Genomic DNA, 19,483 nt, shown 5'->3' on the forward strand with positions numbered 1-19,483 from the left:
TCCGGCAGCTTCCATGCGGCCGGTGCCGTGCACGGACCACCACCTGGTGTGGGCGGAGCTCGCTCCGCTGCGCGCGCGGGGGGGGTCCGTGTACTGGCATTTTAACAACCTGCTGCTGGAGGACGCACGGTTCCGGGATTCGTTTCGTCGATTCTGGGCCGACTGGAGAAGGAAGCAGGGGGGCTTCCCCTCCTTGAGGCTATGGTGGGATGTGGGCAAGGCTCACATCTGTCTCTTCTGTCAGGAGTACGCGAAGGGGTCGACCAAGAGGCGGGAGGCCCGGGTCGGGCGGTTGGAGAAGGAGGTGCTCGATCTGGAGTCCCGTCTCGGTCAGGTCGTCGAGGACCCGGCCCTGCGGAAGGTGTACGAAGAGAAGAAGGGCGCGCTGAAGGACCTGCAGCTCGTCGGGTCCCGAGGCGCGTACGTGAGGTCGCGGATCCAGCTCCTGCGGGACCTGGACCGCGGCTCCCCCTTCTTCTACTCGCTGGAAAAAAGACGGGGGGTCCGTAAGCAGCTCTTGGGGCTGCTGGCCGACGACGGATCTCTGGTCTCGGATCCGGAGGGAATCAACGCGGAGACCCGCGCCTATTACGGGGCTCTGTTCTCTCCGGATCCGTCCAGCGAGGATGCGCGCAGAGTTTTGTGGGAGGACCTGACGAAGGTTGGCCCGGAGGGCGCCGAAAAATTGGACGCTCCGCTAAGTCTGGCGGAGCTGACCGGCGCCCTCCGCCAGCTCTCTAGGGGAAAGTCCCCGGGGCTGGACGGGCTGACCGTGGAGTTCCACAGGGCGTTCTGGGACGTCTTGGGGGGCGACTACGCGCGGGTCCTGGGGGAAAGTTTGGCGACCGGGGAGATGCCCCTCTCTTGGCGCAGGGCGGTCATTGTCCTGCTGCCTAAGAAGGGCGATCTCCGCCTCCTTAAGAACTGGCGCCCGGTCTCCCTCCTCAGCACGGACTATAAAATCTTTGCCAGGGCCATGTCTGCTCGCCTTGGCACCGTGCTGGCCCACATGATCCACCCCGACCAGTCCTACACGGTCCCGGGCCGGACCATCCACGATAACATCCATCTGGTCCGGGACCTGGTCCACCACTCCCAGAGGGCTGGTCTGTCGGTTGCCTTCCTTTCCCTGGATCAGGAGAAGGCGTTCGACAGGGTGGATCACGAGTATCTCTTCGGGACTCTGCGCGCATTCGGGTTCGGGACGCATTTCGTCGCCCGGATCCGACTTCTGTACGCCGCCGCGGAGTGTCTGATTAAAGTTAACGGGTCCTTGACGGCGCCCCTTCGCTTCGGGAGGGGGGTGCGTCAGGGATGCCCCATGTCCGGTCAGTTATATGCCATTTGCGTGGAGCCTTTCCTGCGCCTCTTGCGGAAGAGGTTGACGGGACTGGCTCTGCAAGGGCCGGGCGTGGAGGTGGTCCTCTCGGCTTACGCCGATGACGTGCTCCTCACGGTCACGGATCCCGCTGACTTGCGGAGGATGCGGGAATGCCAGCAGATTTACTCGGACGCATCCTCCGCCAAGATCAACTGGGAGAAATGTTCCGGACTCCTGGTGGGTCAGTGGCGGGTGGACTCCCTGCCGGAGGAGTTCAGGCCTTTCGCCTGGAGCACCACGCACCTCCTCTATTTGGGAGTCTACCTTAGCCCTGCCGAGGATGCATGGCCGGCGAACTGGCAAGAGCTGGAGGCCAAAGTCACCGCTCGCCTAGGACGCTGGACAGGACTGCTCCGAGTGTTGTCCTACAGGGGTCGAGCGCTGGTCATAAACCAGCTGGTGGCCGCCATGTTGTGGTACCGGTTGGTCACTTTGATCCCTCCCCCTGCGTTTGTCGCCAAGATTCAGAAGAAGCTCATCGACTTCTTCTGGGACAAAAGGAAGCACTGGGTCTCTGCCGCGGTTCTGTGTCTCCCGCTTAGGGAGGGCGGTCAGGCGCTGGTGTGCCTTCGCACCCAGGCTGCGACTTTCCGTCTTCAGACGCTGCAGAGATACCTGTACGTCGAGAATCCTCCGAGATGGTGTGCGCTGGCGACGTTTTTCTTCCGCCAGCTGCATGGCCTCAATTACGACATGCAGCTCCTGTTTGCGAAAGTGGGCAGCAGGCGTGCCGGCCTGCGGGAGCTGCCTGTCTTCTACCAGGAACTACTATGGGTTTGGAACTACGTCGCTTCCAGGCGGAGCTCTCCCCCGTCAGGAGCGGCGGCTCTCCTTCGGGAGCCGCTGCTCAGGAATCCGCACCTCCACGAACACGGGTTCGGGCGGCTGGCGGAGGGTAGGGCTGTGGCTGGCAAGGTGACCAGAGTCGGGGACCTGCTCGATGGCGGAGGAGCGGGCTGGATGGCGCCGGAGGAGCTGGCGCGGCGCCTGTCCTGGGCCAATGTCCAGCTCGCGGTCGAAACCATCGAATCGGTAAAAGCGGCACTGGGCCCCGACTCCACTAGGTGTATCGAGGCGGCTCAAGCACGTGGGGCGATCCCGTCCGAGCTTACCCCCGTTCGGACGGAATTCCTCATCGGCGCCCGGCCCCGAAACTCCCCTCGGGAACCGGCGCCTCACAACTTGAGCCGTCTCGAGGAAATACCCTCCGTGCCTTTTCATTCCGCGCGGAGGGGTTTCCTGTACGGGCTGCTCCTGCACACTCTCCACTTTGCCATCTTCGTCTACCGTCCGGACACGCCTTGGCGTGGTGTTTTGCCGACCGGCGGTAGCGGAGGTCCCCAATGGAGGGCTCTCTATGCGGGAGTCCTCCCTTGTTCCATCGGGGACTTGGCCTGGAGGGTGTTGCATGGAGCGGTCCCGTGCAATAAGGTTTTAAGTAGGTTCACGGACTCCCAGGCCGCCTGCATTTTTTGCGGCCTGGAGGAGTCCGTGTTTCACGTTTATATGGATTGTGAGAGGTTGCAGCCCCTCTTTCACTACTTGAAGGGGCTGCTCCTCGATTTTTGGTTGCACTTCAGTCCCACGCTCTTGATCTACGGTCACCCGGTGCGGAGGGGAGCGGACAGGTTGGAGGACCTCCTTGTGGGCCTGCTCCTGGGCCTGGCTAAAAGAGCCATCAATTGGTCCAGGCAGCGGGCGGTCGAGGGGGTCGTCCAGCCGGATTGCCTGCATCTCTTCCGCGGCCATGTTCGCACCCGGGTGGCCCTGGAGATGGAGCACGTGGTGTCCGCCGGTGCGCTTGAGTATTTCCGCGACCGGTGGGCGCCGCGGGGACTGGAGTGCATCATCAACACGGAAAACCAAATTTTAATTTGATTTGTTAAGCTTTAGTTGAACTTTTGTTTATTTACAGTCGTTCTTTTGGGTCCAAATAAAAGAGTACCCTCTGTGCAGCTGCAAGCACGAGCAGAGGGAGCAGCCAGACTTTGGAGAGTGGATTAAAGTGGTGGTCCCCTGACCAGGAAGAGGAGGAGAACGTTGGACCACCACCACCAACTCCACCATCATTACATCAACTGAGGTGCCTGGAGAGAGAGGACAGAGGAGGAGAAGGAGAAAGGAGGCCTACATCAACATCAACCAGGGGAGAGGCCTTTCTATCACTGCCTCCCCAATTTGGCCTCCACTTCAGGAGAGGGAGAGAGGGAAGAGAAACCAACTGCTTGAAAGGAGGGAAGAAAACTTCATCCGGAACATCTACAGGTGGGTGTTATTTGGGGCACTCTCCCAAGACTTTGTATTTTAGGTGGGGGGAGAAAAGAAGAAGCAAGGCCGGATCATCAAGGGGTGTAGTGTGTGTGTGTGCTCTTGTTAAAAGCTAGGCCACACACACCACTAATTAGCATCCCTTCTATTGCCTGCCCTGGGAGAGCTTGGAGCTGCCCAAGGTGAAGTCCTTAATTTAATTTAATTACATCGTTAAGACCTGTTGCAGGACTAAGCCTGGGCTTCTCCAGCTTTTCCAGGTGAAGACGTCTTCTCCCCCTGCCAGAAGACCACCATCACCAAAGACTTTTTCCATCGGAGAGTGCAACCCTGCCTACACCCACCCACCATCCTGAGTGGCAACACTGCCCTTTGCGGCCTCCCTCCTTCCCACCCCCCCCACCTCTCTCTCTCTCTTTGTCTCTCTCTGCCTGTCTTTCTAAGGCACCTTAGTTTCATCTATTTTATTAATTGCCAATTGAGCAGAGGGGCGAGGGCTCCTCTCCCAATTTAAATCAATAAGGAGAGAGGTGTGTCCTCATTTTAATCAGCTCCCTCTGCTCAATAGAGGACAAAAAAATATATATATACACCGAGGCCATTAACACCTTCAGGCCTGTGACTTGGGCTGAGTGTAGCCCTTAAAAAAAGCACCCCAGAATGGCGACTGCATCTTCGCCGGTGGCGGGGCCAGCCGGGACCTATGCGAGAGTGGTAGCCACAGCCACAGCTGCTCCCGCTGTTCCTGCTGCCCCGTCACCTTTTCGATTAATAACAAAAAAGCTTGGGGTGAAGAGCTACACTCACCCCACTATGACCATCGAGGCCTGCGTCAAGGCCATGGCTGGGGTTGTCGGCCCCTCAGCCATCGTCGCGGCCTCGAAAATGTATGGGAAGGCTGTGTTCTTCCTGGGGTCGGAGCGGGCGGTGTCCCTGGCTGTCGCCAAGGGGCTCACCGTGGGCGGGACCTTCCTGCCGGTGGATCCTCTCGAGGCCACCGCGCAGAGGATCATTATTTCCAACGTCCCGCCCTATGTTCCTGGTGAGCTCCTCCTTCCCCATTTGCGACAACTTGGGGAGGTGAGGTCGGGGATCACGCCCATCCCGCTCGGCTTCCGGGAGGCCAGCCTTCGCCACGTCTTCTCCTTCCGGCGCCAGCTGTTTATCCAGCTGGCGCGGGAGGAGGACACTGAAGGGGCGTTCGTCGTCCTCCACGAGGGGACCGCCTACCGCGCCTTTTGTACGGTGTGAGGTGCCATGCCTGCAGGGAGGTGGGGCACATCAGGAGGAACTGCCCTGCCTCCAAGGCCACCGGATCATCTCGTGCGGCCGAGGCTGGCGCCGCCGCCGCCGCCCTTCCCCCCGGATCTGCCCGCGCGTCAAGTACGTCTGATGCGCGGTTGACGTCGGGGGCCGATGCCACCAAGGCCTCCGGCGGGGGGGAGGGAGCGTGTCCGGCCGGAAAGAAGGCGCGGGGAAAAAAGAAGCACCTTAGGGCAGGTCCCCCCGCGGATGGTGAGCCCTTGCCCCTTGAGCCCCTTACACCCGCGCTCCTCGCGGAGTTGATCAGGGCAGATGTGAGCGGGAGGGGCCCCGTGCCCGAGCCTGTGGCCGCAACCGCCGCAGCGGTAATGCCAATACCTGCGGCCGGGCTCGGGCCCGAGGAACCCGACAAACCTGCTCCGCCGGAGGGAGTCGAGGAGGAGGCCTTTGCAGACATGGAGGTCTCCCTCGCTCCCTCCGTGTTAAAAAGAAGGCGCGACCCCCTGGATGAGGAGGAGGACCGGGAGGAGGAAGGTCCCTCCGAGCAGGGGGAGTCGTCGCCCGCCGCGGGTACTGCGCCCCCCCGCCCCCCCAGCGCTGTCGTCATCACCAGCGATCGGCAGGGGTCGCCTGTCCCTCGGGAGGCTGAGGCAGATGTGTCTGTCCAGCACGTCCCTCCCGGGGATGGGGATGAGACCCTGCCCGTGGGGGGGGTTGCGGAACAACCCGCGGCAGTAATTGAAGTTGACCTTTTATCGGTGTCGTTACCCCTCGCCGGGTCGGGCAGCCTGGGGGCTGGGTCGGGCGAGCTCGAGGATAATGAGCTCGCCCAATGCGACCCGGACGTCTCCCAGGGGATGCTCGTCCTGGTAGAGCTTTTAATTCAAAACCCCCCGTCCGCTGGGTCGGAGGTTGGTGGCGGGGAGGAGGATGGCCCCCTGGCTGCGTCTCTGGTGCCGGACGTACTGGAGGAGCTGGAAATTGTTCTCTCCCCGGTTTCTCCGGTCGTTCCGGCGTCTGAGGCGGAGAGGAGCTCTGAACCGCCGCCGTCTTCTGGCCCGGCACCCCTAGAGGAGCCCAGGGAGAAATCCTCTGCCGCCGATCCTGGGGGTGGGATCCGGGCGGAGGCGGGGCTGGCTGGCGCGGCCGAGTCGTTCGCTTCGCACTGCGCGGCGGACGGGTCGGCCGCTGGTGATGACCCCCTGGAGGAGGATGGGGACTCGGTGATGGGCACGGAGGACGATTCGGACTCCAGCGCCGACGTGGCGATGGATGACCTCGTGCCCCTTGCCGAGTCTCCCCTCATTTCCGTAAGGGAACTCCGGGATTTTATGGCCACGTGCCTGGGTCAGCGCAATAAGGTCCGGCTGGCCCTCAACAGGTGGTCGGAGCTGGCGCTGCTCATCGATTCCGTCCGCGCCGCCGTTAAGATCTTGGGCGCGGACGAGGGTGTGAACCCGCTCGAGCTGCGTCGGCTCACAACGTTTCTCACTGGGCTGCTGAGGAAGTGGCGGCGGACCAGCGGCTGCGCTTCCTCGCCCCGTTAGGTGTAGGTAGAGGTTGCACTATGCTTCTGACATGAAGATAACCATAGCCAGCCTCAACATCAACGGCAGCAGGGAGGCGCGCCGCAGATTCAATAACTTCTCGGTCCTTCGGGACGGGAAGTATGCGGTGTGCTTCCTGCAAGAAACCCACACCGTTCCGGGAGACGAAGCCACGTGGCTCCTGGAGTGGCAAGGAGGGGTCAGCATGAGTCACCTCTCCAACAATTCCAGCGGGGTGGCTATCTTGCTGGCCCCGCATTTTCAGCCGGAGATCTTGGGGGTCAAGGAGCACGTGCCGGGCCGCTTGCTCCAGGTCACTGTTCGCCTGGGGGGCGTGCCGCTCCATCTAGTGAACGTGTACGCCCCTCAGACCAGTGCGCAGCAAGTGCGCTTCTTCGAAGAAGTGTCCGCTCTCTTGGGCTCCATCGACGTGGGCGAGTGCGTCATCCTCGGGGGGGATTTTAACTGCACACTCGAGGCGAGGGACCGTTCGGGTCCCCCGCGAAGCCCGGCGGCGATGGAGAAGTTGAGGGACCTGGTTGGGTCCTTCGACTTGGTGGACGTCTGGCGAAATCTCCACCCCGACTCCAGCGCCTTCACTAGCGTGAGGTCTGGGGGAGGAAGGTCCAGAATCGACCGCCTCTACATTTCCCGGGCGTACGTCTCCTGCGTTCCGGCAGCTTCCATGCGGCCGGTGCCGTGCACGGACCACCACCTGGTGTGGGCGGAGCTCGCTCCGCTGCGCGCGCGGGGGGGGTCCGTGTACTGGCATTTTAACAACCTGCTGCTGGAGGACGCACGGTTCCGGGATTCGTTTCGTCGATTCTGGGCCGACTGGAGAAGGAAGCAGGGGGGCTTCCCCTCCTTGAGGCTATGGTGGGATGTGGGCAAGGCTCACATCTGTCTCTTCTGTCAGGAGTACGCGAAGGGGTCGACCAAGAGGCGGGAGGCCCGGGTCGGGCGGTTGGAGAAGGAGGTGCTCGACCTGGAGTCCCGTCTCGGTCAGGTCGTCGAGGACCCGGCCCTGCGGAAGGTGTACGAAGAGAAGAAGGGCGCGCTGAAGGACCTGCAGCTCGTCGGGTCCCGAGGCGCGTACGTGAGGTCGCGGATCCAGCTCCTGCGGGACCTGGACCGCGGCTCCCCCTTCTTCTACTCGCTGGAAAAAAGACGGGCGGTCCGTAAGCAGCTCTTGGGGCTGCTGGCCGACGACGGATCTCTGGTCTCGGATCCGGAGGGAATCAACGCGGAGACCCGCGCCTATTACGGGGCTCTGTTCTCTCCGGATCCGTCCAGCGAGGATGCGCGCAGAGTTTTGTGGGAGGACCTGACGAAGGTTGGCCCGGAGGGCGCCGAAAAATTGGACGCTCCGCTAAGTCTGGCGGAGCTGACCGGCGCCCTCCGCCAGCTCTCTAGGGGAAAGTCCCCGGGGCTGGACGGGCTGACCGTGGAGTTCCACAGGGCGTTCTGGGACGTCTTGGGGGGCGACTACGCGCGGGTCCTGGGGGAAAGTTTGGCGACCGGGGAGATGCCCCTCTCTTGGCGCAGGGCGGTCATTGTCCTGCTGCCTAAGAAGGGCGATCTCCGCCTCCTTAAGAACTGGCGCCCGGTCTCCCTCCTCAGCACGGACTATAAAATCTTTGCCAGGGCCATGTCTGCTCGCCTTGGCACCGTGCTGGCCCACATGATCCACCCCGACCAGTCCTACACGGTCCCGGGCCGGACCATCCACGATAACATCCATCTGGTCCGGGACCTGGTCCACCACTCCCAGAGGGCTGGTCTGTCGGTTGCCTTCCTTTCCCTGGATCAGGAGAAGGCGTTCGACAGGGTGGATCACGAGTATCTCTTCGGGACTCTGCGCGCATTCGGGTTCGGGACGCATTTCGTCGCCCGGATCCGACTTCTGTACGCCGCCGCGGAGTGTCTGATTAAAGTTAACGGGTCCTTGACGGCGCCCCTTCGCTTCGGGAGGGGGGTGCGTCAGGGATGCCCCATGTCCGGTCAGTTATATGCCATTTGCGTGGAGCCTTTCCTGCGCCTCTTGCGGAAGAGGTTGACGGGACTGGCTCTGCAAGGGCCGGGCGTGGAGGTGGTCCTCTCGGCTTACGCCGATGACGTGCTCCTCACGGTCACGGATCCCGCTGACTTGCGGAGGATGCGGGAATGCCAGCAGATTTACTCGGACGCATCCTCCGCCAAGATCAACTGGGAGAAATGTTCCGGACTCCTGGTGGGTCAGTGGCGGGTGGACTCCCTGCCGGAGGAGTTCAGGCCTTTCGCCTGGAGCACCACGCACCTCCTCTATTTGGGAGTCTACCTTAGCCCTGCCGAGGACGCATGGCCGGCGAACTGGCAAGAGCTGGAGGCCAAAGTCACCGCTCGCCTAGGACGCTGGACAGGACTGCTCCGAGTGTTGTCCTACAGGGGTCGAGCGCTGGTCATAAACCAGCTGGTGGCCGCCATGTTGTGGTACCGGTTGGTCACTTTGATCCCTCCCCCTGCGTTTGTCGCCAAGATTCAGAAGAAGCTCATCGACTTCTTCTGGGACAAAAGGAAGCACTGGGTCTCTGCCGCGGTTCTGTGTCTCCCGCTTAGGGAGGGCGGTCAGGCGCTGGTGTGCCTTCGCACCCAGGCTGCGACTTTCCGTCTTCAGACGCTGCAGAGATACCTGTACGTCGAGAATCCTCCGAGATGGTGTGCGCTGGCGACGTTTTTCTTCCGCCAGCTGCATGGCCTCAATTACGACACGCAGCTCCTGTTTGCGAAAGTGGGCAGCAGGCATGCCGGCCTGCGGGAGCTGCCTGTCTTCTACCAGGAACTACTATGGGTTTGGAACTACGTCGCTTCCAGGCGGAGCTCTCCCCCGTCAGGAGCGGCGGCTCTCCTTCGGGAGCCGCTGCTCAGGAATCCGCACCTCCACGAACACGGGTTCGGGCGGCTGGCGGAGGGTAGGGCTGTGGCTGGCAAGGTGACCAGAGTCGGGGACCTGCTCGATGGCGGAGGAGCGGGCTGGATGGCGCCGGAGGAGCTGGCGCGGCGCCTGTCCTGGGCCAATGTCCAGCTCGCGGTCGAAACCATCGAATCGGTAAAAGCGGCACTGGGCCCCGACTCCACTAGGTGTATCGAGGCGGCTCAAGCACGTGGGGCGATCCCGTCCGAGCTTACCCCCGTTCGGACGGAATTCCTCATCGGCGCCCGGCCCCGAAACTCCCCTCGGGAACCGGCGCCTCACAACTTGAGCCGTCTCGAGGAAATACCCTCCGTGCCTTTTCATTCCGCGCGGAGGGGTTTCCTGTACGGGCTGCTCCTGCACACTCTCCACTTTGCCATCTTCGTCTACCGTCCGGACACGCCTTGGCGTGGTGTTTTGCCGACCGGCGGTAGCGGAGGTCCCCAATGGAGGGCTCTCTATGCGGGAGTCCTCCCTTGTTCCATCGGGGACTTGGCCTGGAGGGTGTTGCATGGAGCGGTCCCGTGCAATAAGGTTTTAAGTAGGTTCACGGACTCCCAGGCCGCCTGCATTTTTTGCGGCCTGGAGGAGTCCGTGTTTCACGTTTATATGGATTGTGAGAGGTTGCAGCCCCTCTTTCACTACTTGAAGGGGCTGCTCCTCGATTTTTGGTTGCACTTCAGTCCCACGCTCTTGATCTACGGTCACCCGGTGCGGAGGGGAGCGGACAGGTTGGAGGACCTCCTTGTGGGCCTGCTCCTGGGCCTGGCTAAAAGAGCCATCAATTGGTCCAGGCAGCGGGCGGTCGAGGGGGTCGTCCAGCCGGATTGCCTGCATCTCTTCCGCGGCCATGTTCGCGCCCGGGTGGCCCTGGAGATGGAGCACGCGGTGTCCGCCGGTGCGCTTGAGTATTTCCGCGACCGGTGGGCGCCGCGGGGACTGGAGTGCATCATCAACACGGAAAACCAAATTTTAATTTGATTTGTTAAGCTTTAGTTGAACTTTTGTTTATTTACAGTCGTTTTTTTGGGTCCAAATAAAAGAGTACCCTCTGTGCAGCTGCAAGCACGAGCAGAGGGAGCAGCCAGACTTTGGAGAGTGGATTAAAGTGGTGGTCCCCTGACCAGGAAGAGGAGGAGAACGTTGGACCACCACCACCAACTCCACCATCATTACATCAACTGAGGTGCCTGGAGAGAGAGGACAGAGGAGGAGAAGGAGAAAGGAGGCCTACATCAACATCAACCAGGGGAGAGGCCTTTCTATCACTGCCTCCCCAATTTGGCCTCCACTTCAGGAGAGGGAGAGAGGGAAGAGAAACCAACTGCTTGAAAGGAGGGAAGAAAACTTCATCCGGAACATCTACAGGTGGGTGTTATTTGGGGCACTCTCCCAAGACTTTGTATTTTAGGTGGGGGGAGAAAAGAAGAAGCAAGGCCGGATCATCAAGGGGTGTAGTGTGTGTGTGTGTGTGCTCTTGTTAAAAGCTAGGCCACACACACCACTAATTAGCATCCCTTCTATTGCCTGCCCTGGGAGAGCTTGGAGCTGCCCAAGGTGAAGTCCTTAATTTAATTTAATTACATCGTTAAGACCTGTTGCAGGACTAAGCCTGGGCTTCTCCAGCTTTTCCAGGTGAAGACGTCTTCTCCCCCTGCCAGAAGACCACCATCACCAAAGACTTTTTCCATCGGAGAGTGCAACCCTGCCTACACCCACCCACCATCCTGAGTGGCAACACTGCCCTTTGCGGCCTCCCTCCTTCCCACCCCCCCCACCTCTCTCTCTCTCTTTGTCTCTCTCTGCCTGTCTTTCTAAGGCACCTTAGTTTCATCTATTTTATTAATTGCCAATTGAGCAGAGGGGCGAGGGCTCCTCTCCCAATTTAAATCAATAAGGAGAGAGGTGTGTCCTCATTTTAATCAGCTCCCTCTGCTCAATAGAGGACAAAAAAATATATATATACACCGAGGCCATTAACACCTTCAGGCCTGTGACTTGGGCTGAGTGTAGCCCTTAAAAAAAGCACCCCAGAATGGCGACTGCATCTTCGCCGGTGGCGGGGCCAGCCGGGACCTATGCGAGAGTGGTAGCCACAGCCACAGCTGCTCCCGCTGTTCCTGCTGCCCCGTCACCTTTTCGATTAATAACAAAAAAGCTTGGGGTGAAGAGCTACACTCACCCCACTATGACCATCGAGGCCTGCGTCAAGGCCATGGCTGGGGTTGTCGGCCCCTCAGCCATCGTCGCGGCCTCGAAAATGTATGGGAAGGCTGTGTTCTTCCTGGGGTCGGAGCGGGCGGTGTCCCTGGCTGTCGCCAAGGGGCTCACCGTGGGCGGGACCTTCCTGCCGGTGGATCCTCTCGAGGCCACCGCGCAGAGGATCATTATTTCCAACGTCCCGCCCTATGTTCCTGGTGAGCTCCTCCTTCCCCATTTGCGACAACTTGGGGAGGTGAGGTCGGGGATCACGCCCATCCCGCTCGGCTTCCGGGAGGCCAGCCTTCGCCACGTCTTCTCCTTCCGGCGCCAGCTGTTTATCCAGCTGGCGCGGGAGGAGGACACTGAAGGGGCGTTCGTCGTCCTCCACGAGGGGACCGCCTACCGCGCCTTTTGTACGGTGTGAGGTGCCATGCCTGCAGGGAGGTGGGGCACATCAGGAGGAACTGCCCTGCCTCCAAGGCCACCGGATCATCTCGTGCGGCCGAGGCTGGCGCCGCCGCCGCCGCCCTTCCCCCCGGATCTGCCCGCGCGTCAAGTACGTCTGATGCGCGGTTGACGTCGGGGGCCGATGCCACCAAGGCCTCCGGCGGGGGGGAGGGAGCGTGTCCGGCCGGAAAGAAGGCGCGGGGAAAAAAGAAGCACCTTAGGGCAGGTCCCCCCGCGGATGGTGAGCCCTTGCCCCTTGAGCCCCTTACACCCGCGCTCCTCGCGGAGTTGATCAGGGCAGATGTGAGCGGGAGGGGCCCCGTGCCCGAGCCTGTGGCCGCAACCGCCGCAGCGGTAATGCCAATACCTGCGGCCGGGCTCGGGCCCGAGGAACCCGACAAACCTGCTCCGCCGGAGGGAGTCGAGGAGGAGGCCTTTGCAGACATGGAGGTCTCCCTCGCTCCCTCCGTGCTAAAAAGAAGGCGCGACCCCCTGGATGAGGAGGAGGACCGGGAGGAGGAAGGTCCCTCCGAGCAGGGGGAGTCGTCGCCCGCCGCGGGTACTGCGCCCCCCCGCCCCCCCAGCGCTGTCGTCATCACCAGCGATCGGCAGGGGTCGCCTGTCCCTCGGGAGGCTGAGGCAGATGTGTCTGTCCAGCACGTCCCTCCCGGGGATGGGGATGAGACCCTGCCCGTGGGGGGGGTTGCGGAACAACCCGCGGCAGTAATTGAAGTTGACCTTTTATCGGTGTCGTTACCCCTCGCCGGGTCGGGCAGCCTGGGGGCTGGGTCGGGCGAGCTCGAGGATAATGAGCTCGCCCAATGCGACCCGGACGTCTCCCAGGGGATGCTCGTCCTGGTAGAGCTTTTAATTCAAAACCCCCCGTCCGCTGGGTCGGAGGTTGGTGGCGGGGAGGAGGATGGCCCCCTGGCTGCGTCTCTGGTGCCGGACGTACTGGAGGAGCTGGAAATTGTTCTCTCCCCGGTTTCTCCGGTCGTTCCGGCGTCTGAGGCGGAGGGGAGCTCTGAACCGCCGCCGTCTTCTGGCCCGGCACCCCTAGAGGAGCCCAGGGAGAAATCCCCTGCCGCCGATCCTGGGGGTGGGATCCGGGCGGAGGCGGGGCTGGCTGGCGCGGCCGAGTCGTTCGCTTCGCACTGCGCGGCGGACGGGTCGGCCGCTGGTGACGACCCCCTGGAGGAGGATGGGGACTCGGTGATGGGCACGGAGGACAATTCGGACTCCAGCGCCGACGTGGCGATGGATGACCTCGTGCCCCTTGCCGAGTCTCCCCTCATTTCCGTAAGGGAACTCCGGGATTTTATGGCCACGTGCCTGGGTCAGCGCAATAAGGTCCGGCTGGCCCTCGACAGGTGGTCGGAGCTGGCGCTGCTCATCGATTCCGTCCGCGCCGCCGTTAAGATCTTGGGCGCGGACGAGGGTGTGAACCCGCTCGAGCTGCGTCGGCTCACAACGTTTCTCACTGGGCTGCTGAGGAAGTGGCGGCGGACCAGCGGCTGCGCTTCCTCGCCCCGTTAGGTGTAGGTAGAGGTTGCACTATGCTTCTGACATGAAGATAACCATAGCCAGCCTCAACATCAACGGCAGCAGGGAGGCGCGCCGCAGATTCAATAACTTCTCGGTCCTTCGGGACGGGAAGTATGCGGTGTGCTTCCTGCAAGAAACCCACACCGTTCCGGGAGACGAAGCCACGTGGCTCCTGGAGTGGCAAGGAGGGGTCAGCATGAGTCACCTCTCCAACAATTCCAGCGGGGTGGCTATCTTGCTGGCCCCGCATTTTCAGCTTGAGATCTTGGGGGTCAAGGAGCACGTGCCGGGTCGCTTGCTCCATGTCACTGTTCGCCTGGGGGGCGTGCCGCTCCATCTAGTGAACGTGTACGCCCTTCAGACCAGTGCGCAGCAAGTGCGCTTCTTCGAAGAAGTGTCCGCTCTCTTGGGCTCCATCGACGTGGGCGAGTGCGTCATCCTCGGGGGGGATTTTAACTGCACACTCGAGGCGAGGGACCGTTCGGGTCCCCCGCGAAGCCCGGCGGCGATGGAGAAGTTGAGGGACCTGGTTGGGTCCTTCGACTTGGTGGACGTCTGGCGAAATCTCCACCCCGACTCCAGCGCCTTCACTAGCGTGAGGTCTGGGGGAGGAAGGTCCAGAATCGACCGCCTCTACATTTCCCGGGCGTTCGTCTCCTGCGTTCCGGCAGCTTCCATGCGGCCGGTGCCGTGCACGGACCACCACCTGGTGTGGGCGGAGCTCGCTCCGCTGCGCGCGCGGGGGGGGTCCGTGTACTGGCATTTTAACAACCTGCTGCTGGAGGACGCACGGTTCCGGGATTCGTTTCGTCGATTCTGGGCCAACTGGAGAAGGAAGCAGGGGGGCTTCCCCTCCTTGAGGCTATGGTGGGATGTGGGCAAGGCTCACATCCGTCTCTTCTGTCAGGAGTACGCGAAGGGGTCGACCAAGAGGCGGGAGGCCCGGGTCGGGCGGTTGGAGAAGGAGGTGCTCGACCTGGAGTCCCGTCTCGGTCAGGTCGTCGAGGACCCGGCCCTGCGGAAGGTGTACGAAGAGAAGAAGGGCGCGCTGAAGGACCTGCAGCTTGTCGGGTCCCGAGGCGCGTACGTGAGGTCGCGGATCCAGCTCCTGCGGGACCTGGACCGCGGCTCCCCCTTCTTCTACTCACTGGAAAAAAGACGGGGGGTCCGTAAGCAGCTCTTGGGGCTGCTGGCCGACGACAGATCTCTGGTCTCGGATCCAGAGGGAATCAGCGCGGAGACCCGCGCCTATTACGGGGCTCTGTTCTCTCCGGATCCATCCAGCGAGGATGCGCGCAGAGTTTTGTGGGAGGACCTGACGAAGGTTGGCCCGGAGGGCGCCGAAAAATTGGACGCTCCGCTAAGTCTGGCGGAGCTGACCGGCGCCCTCCGCCAGCTCTCTAGGGGAAAGTCCCCGGGGCTGGACGGGCTGACCGTGGAGTTCCACAGGGCGTTCTGGGACATCTTGGGGGGCGACTACGCGCGGGTCCTGGGGGAAAGTTTGGCGACCGGGGAGATGCCCCTCTCTTGGCGCAGGGCGGTCATTGTCCTGCTGCCTAAGAAGGGCGATCTCCGCCTCCTTAAGAACTGGCGCCCAGTCTCCCTCCTCAGCACGGACTATAAAATCTTTGCCAGGGCCATGTCTGCTCGCCTTGGCACCGTGCTGGCCCACATGATCCACCCCGACCAGTCCTACACGGTCCCGGGCCGGACCATCCACGATAACATCCATCTGGTCCGGGACCTGGTCCACCACTCCCAGAGGGCTGGTCTGTCGGTCGCCTTCCTTTCCCTGGATCAGGAGAAGGCGTTCGACAGGGTGGATCACGAGTATCTCTTCGGGACTCTGCGCCCATTCGGGTTCGGGACGCATTTCGTCGCCCGGATCCGACTTCTGTACGCCGCCGCGGAGTGTCTGATTAAAGTTAACGGGTCCTTGACGGCGCCCCTTCGCTTCGGGAGGGGGATGCGTCAGGGATGCCCCATGTCCGGTCAGTTATATGCCATTTGCGTGGAGCCTTTCCTGCGCCTCTTGCGGAAGAGGTTGACGGGACTGGCTCTGCAAGGGCCGGGCGTGGAGGTGGTCCTCTCGGCTTACGCCGATGACGTGCTCCTCACGGTCACGGATCCCGCTGACTTGCGGAGGATGCGGGAATGCCAGCAGATTTACTCGGACGCATCCTCCGCCAAGATCAACTGGGAGAAATGTTCCGGACTCCTGGTGGGTCAGTGGCGGGTGGACTCCCTGCCGGAGGAGTTCAGGCCTTTCGCCTGGAGCACCACGCACCTCCTCTATTTGGGAGTCTACCTTAGCCCTGCCGAGGACGCTTGGCCGGCGAACTGGCAAGAGCTGGAGGCCAAAGTCACCGCTCGCCTAGGACGCTGGACAGGACTGCTCCGAGTGTTGTCCTACAGGGGTCGAGCGCTGGTCATAAACCAGCTGGTGGCCGCCATGTTGTGGTACCGGTTGGTCACTTTGATCCCTCCCCCTGCGTTTGTCGCCAAGATTCAGAAGAAGCTCATCGACTTCTTCTGGGACAAAAGGAAGCACTGGGTCTCTGCCGCGGTTCTGTGTCTCCCGCTTAGGGAGGGCGGTCAGGCGCTGGTGTGCCTTCGCACCCAGGCTGCGACTTTCCGTCTTCAGACGCTGCAGAGATACCTGTACGTCGAGAATCCTCCGAGATGGTGTGCGCTGGCGACGTTTTTCTTCCGCCAGCTGCATGGCCTCAATTACGACACGCAGCTCCTGTTTGCGAAAGTGGGCAGCAGGCATGCCGGCCTGCGGGAGCTGCCTGTCTTCTACCAGGAACTACTATGGGTTTGGAACTACGTCGCTTCCAGGCGGAGCTCTCCCCCGTCAGGAGCGGCAGCTCTCCTTCGGGAGCCGCTGCTCAGGATTCCGCACCTCCACGAACACGGGTTCGGGCGGCTGGTGGAGGGTAGGGCTGTGGCTGGCAAGGTGACCAGAGTCGGGGACCTGCTCGATGGCGGAGGAGCGGGCTGGATGGCGCCGGAGGAGCTGGCGCGGCGCCTGTCCTGGGCCAACGTCCAGTTCGCGGTCGAAACCATCGAATCGGTAAAAGCGGCACTGGGCCCCGACTCCACTAGGTGTATCGAGGCGGCTCAAGCACGTGGGGCGATCCCGTCCGAGCTTACCCCCGTTCGGACGGAATTCCTCATCGGCGCCCGGCCCCGAAACTCCCCTCGGGAACCGGCGCCTCACAACTTGAGCCGTCTCGAGGAAATACCCTCCGTGCCTTTTCATTCCGCGCGGAGGGGTTTCCTGTACGGGCTGCTCCTGCACACTCTCCACTTTGCCATCTTCGTCTACCGTCCGGACACGCCTTGGCGTGGCGTTTTGCCGACCGGCGGTAGCGGAGGTCCCCAATGGAGGGCTCTCTATGCGGGAGTCCTCCCTTGTTCCATCGGGGACTTGGCCTGGAGGGTGTTGCACGGAGCGGTCCCGTGCAATAAGGTTTGAAGTAGGTTCACGGACTCCCAGGCCGCCTGCATTTTTTGCGGCCTGGAGGAGTCCGTGTTTCACGTTTATATGGATTGTGAGAGGTTGCAGCCCCTCTTTCACTACTTGAAGGGGCTGCTCCTCGATTTTTGGTTGCACTTCAGTCCCACGCTCTTGATCTACGGTCACCCGGTGCGGAGGGGAGCGGATAGGTTGGATGACCTCCTTGTGGGCCTGCTCCTGGGCCTGGCTAAAAGAGCCATCAATTGGTCCAGGCAGCGGGCGGTCGAGGGGGTCTTCCAGCCGGATTGCCTGCATCTCTTCCGCGGCCATGTTCGCGCCCGGGTGGCCCTGGAGATGGAGCACGCGGTGTCCACCGGTGCGCTTGAGTATTTCCGCGACCGGTGGGCGCCGCGGGGACTGGAGTGCATCATCAACACGGAAAACCAAATTTTAATTTGATTTGTTAAGCTTTAGTTGAACTTTTGTTTATTTACAGTCGAATTGGGTTTTTTTTGGGTCCAAATAAAAGAGTACCCTCTGTTCAGTAAATACCTGTTATTATTGTTCTCCTGCAGTCCGTGTATTATTGATACTCGGACACTACACTGGCGACGAACAGGTTCGACCTCACCTGCAGTACTGCATCACCTCACGGGGATCTTCCCCTGAGAAGAAGCTTCTTGGAGGTCGAAGTCAGAGCAACGGGCGTCGACCGCGGGCAACCGCCCAAGGATCCATCGGAGTTCGGAGAGTTGCAGGAGAGGCTGTGGAGAGCTGGGCTTGGCTCCCCAGTCAAGGTGTTCCAGCAAATCGTGCTGGTAGCAGGTAGTGCTCAGACCGTTCCGGACTGCGGCGGGCTCGAGCTCGATCGAGCGGCTCTGCAAAGGGGCCGTGCAGCGTCGTCGGGAGGAAAAGAAAGAGAGAGAGGTTGGAGCACACAGGTGCTCAAGAACCAGGCAGCGTAGCGAAAATAAAACAAGGGGAAGGAAAAGTGAGACGCGCCGAAGCCGCGGGTCACCGCCATTACCCTGCAGAACGCTAGGAGCAGCGTGGCAGCAAGGGGAAGAAGGAAAAGCGCGGGAGGCACCATTTTATTCCATTGGGGAAGAAGGAAAAGCACGGGAGGCGCCATTTTAATCCATTGGTGAAGAAGAAAAAGCGCGGGAGGCGTCATTTTAAATCACCCAAGATGCTGAAAAGTGGCAGTATCACTGCTTTCGACAACGAGGTAGAAGACTGGACCACGTATGTGGAAAGAATTGAAGTGTACTGCAAGGCAAATGAGGTGGCCGATGGAAAGAAGGCGTCGGTATTATTAAATTTGATGGGCGTGAGAACGTACGGCCTATTGCGGAATTTAATTACCCCAGCTAAACCAATGGAGAAAAGTTTTGAAGAGATTGTTAATATCTTACAGGAACACCTAAACCCTACACCGCTGCTGATAGCAGAAAGATTCAAGTTCCATAAAAGAAACCAGCACAAAGATGAGAGCAATGCTGACTATCTTACGGAACTACGCAAGTTATCGAAGCACTGCCAGTTCGGAGCAGGACTGGCAGACACCTTACAGGATAAGTTTGTCTGCGGGCTCCAGAGTGAAGGAACCCAGAAACGACTACTTTCGGAAAAGGACCTGACGCCAGAACAGGCTTTCAGCGTGGCAGTATCCTACGAAGCAGCAGCACGGGGAGCTGCGGAAATACAACAGAAACCACAACAATACAGCGCTAACGAAATGGCGTATGGAGCAGAAAAGTGCTATCGCTGCAGCAGAACAACCCATGATCAGAAGGACTGCTGGTTTAAGGACAAAGTATGCAGGCAATGTGGGAAAATGGGACACATAGCAAGAGTCTGCAGGTCGGGAAAGAAAACCAACACTACAAGAGCTACTAAGGAAAAGTACAAGAAAGTAAAGAAATTGACAGACAGTAGTTCAGAAGATCAGGAGAGTGATAAGGACTCCGGGAGCAGGAGACTAAGTTGTCTAAAGTTACACAACGTGATCGCGAAGGAGGATCACCGAACCATTTGGGTCACCCTCATGATAGCAGGGTCCCCAGTAAAGATGGAATTGGACACAGGATCAGCCCTAACTGTCATGAATCGACGAGACTATGAGCAGCTATTCTCACACATACCCTTGAAGGACACGTCCATTGTATTGAAGACATACACGGGGCAAAAAGTCTACCCCAGAGGAAAAGTAAGGGTGCCAGTTGAATACAACAGCAAGGAAACACAGAAACTGTATCTATATATACTACAAGATGGAGGACCACCATTATTGGGACGTGAATGGATCCGAAAAATACAATTGGATTGGCATTCCATTCGGGCGCTAACTGTGACTGACAAAAAGGATGATGACGTCACACCTGGACAATAGTCAAAAATTCTAACTGACGCGAAAG

The sequence above is a fragment of the Somniosus microcephalus genome, chromosome 12 (assembly GCF_052327205.1).
Source record: "Somniosus microcephalus isolate GS21.2 chromosome 12, FLI_Smic_1.0, whole genome shotgun sequence".
Classification (NCBI taxonomy): Eukaryota; Metazoa; Chordata; class Chondrichthyes; order Squaliformes; family Somniosidae; genus Somniosus; species Somniosus microcephalus.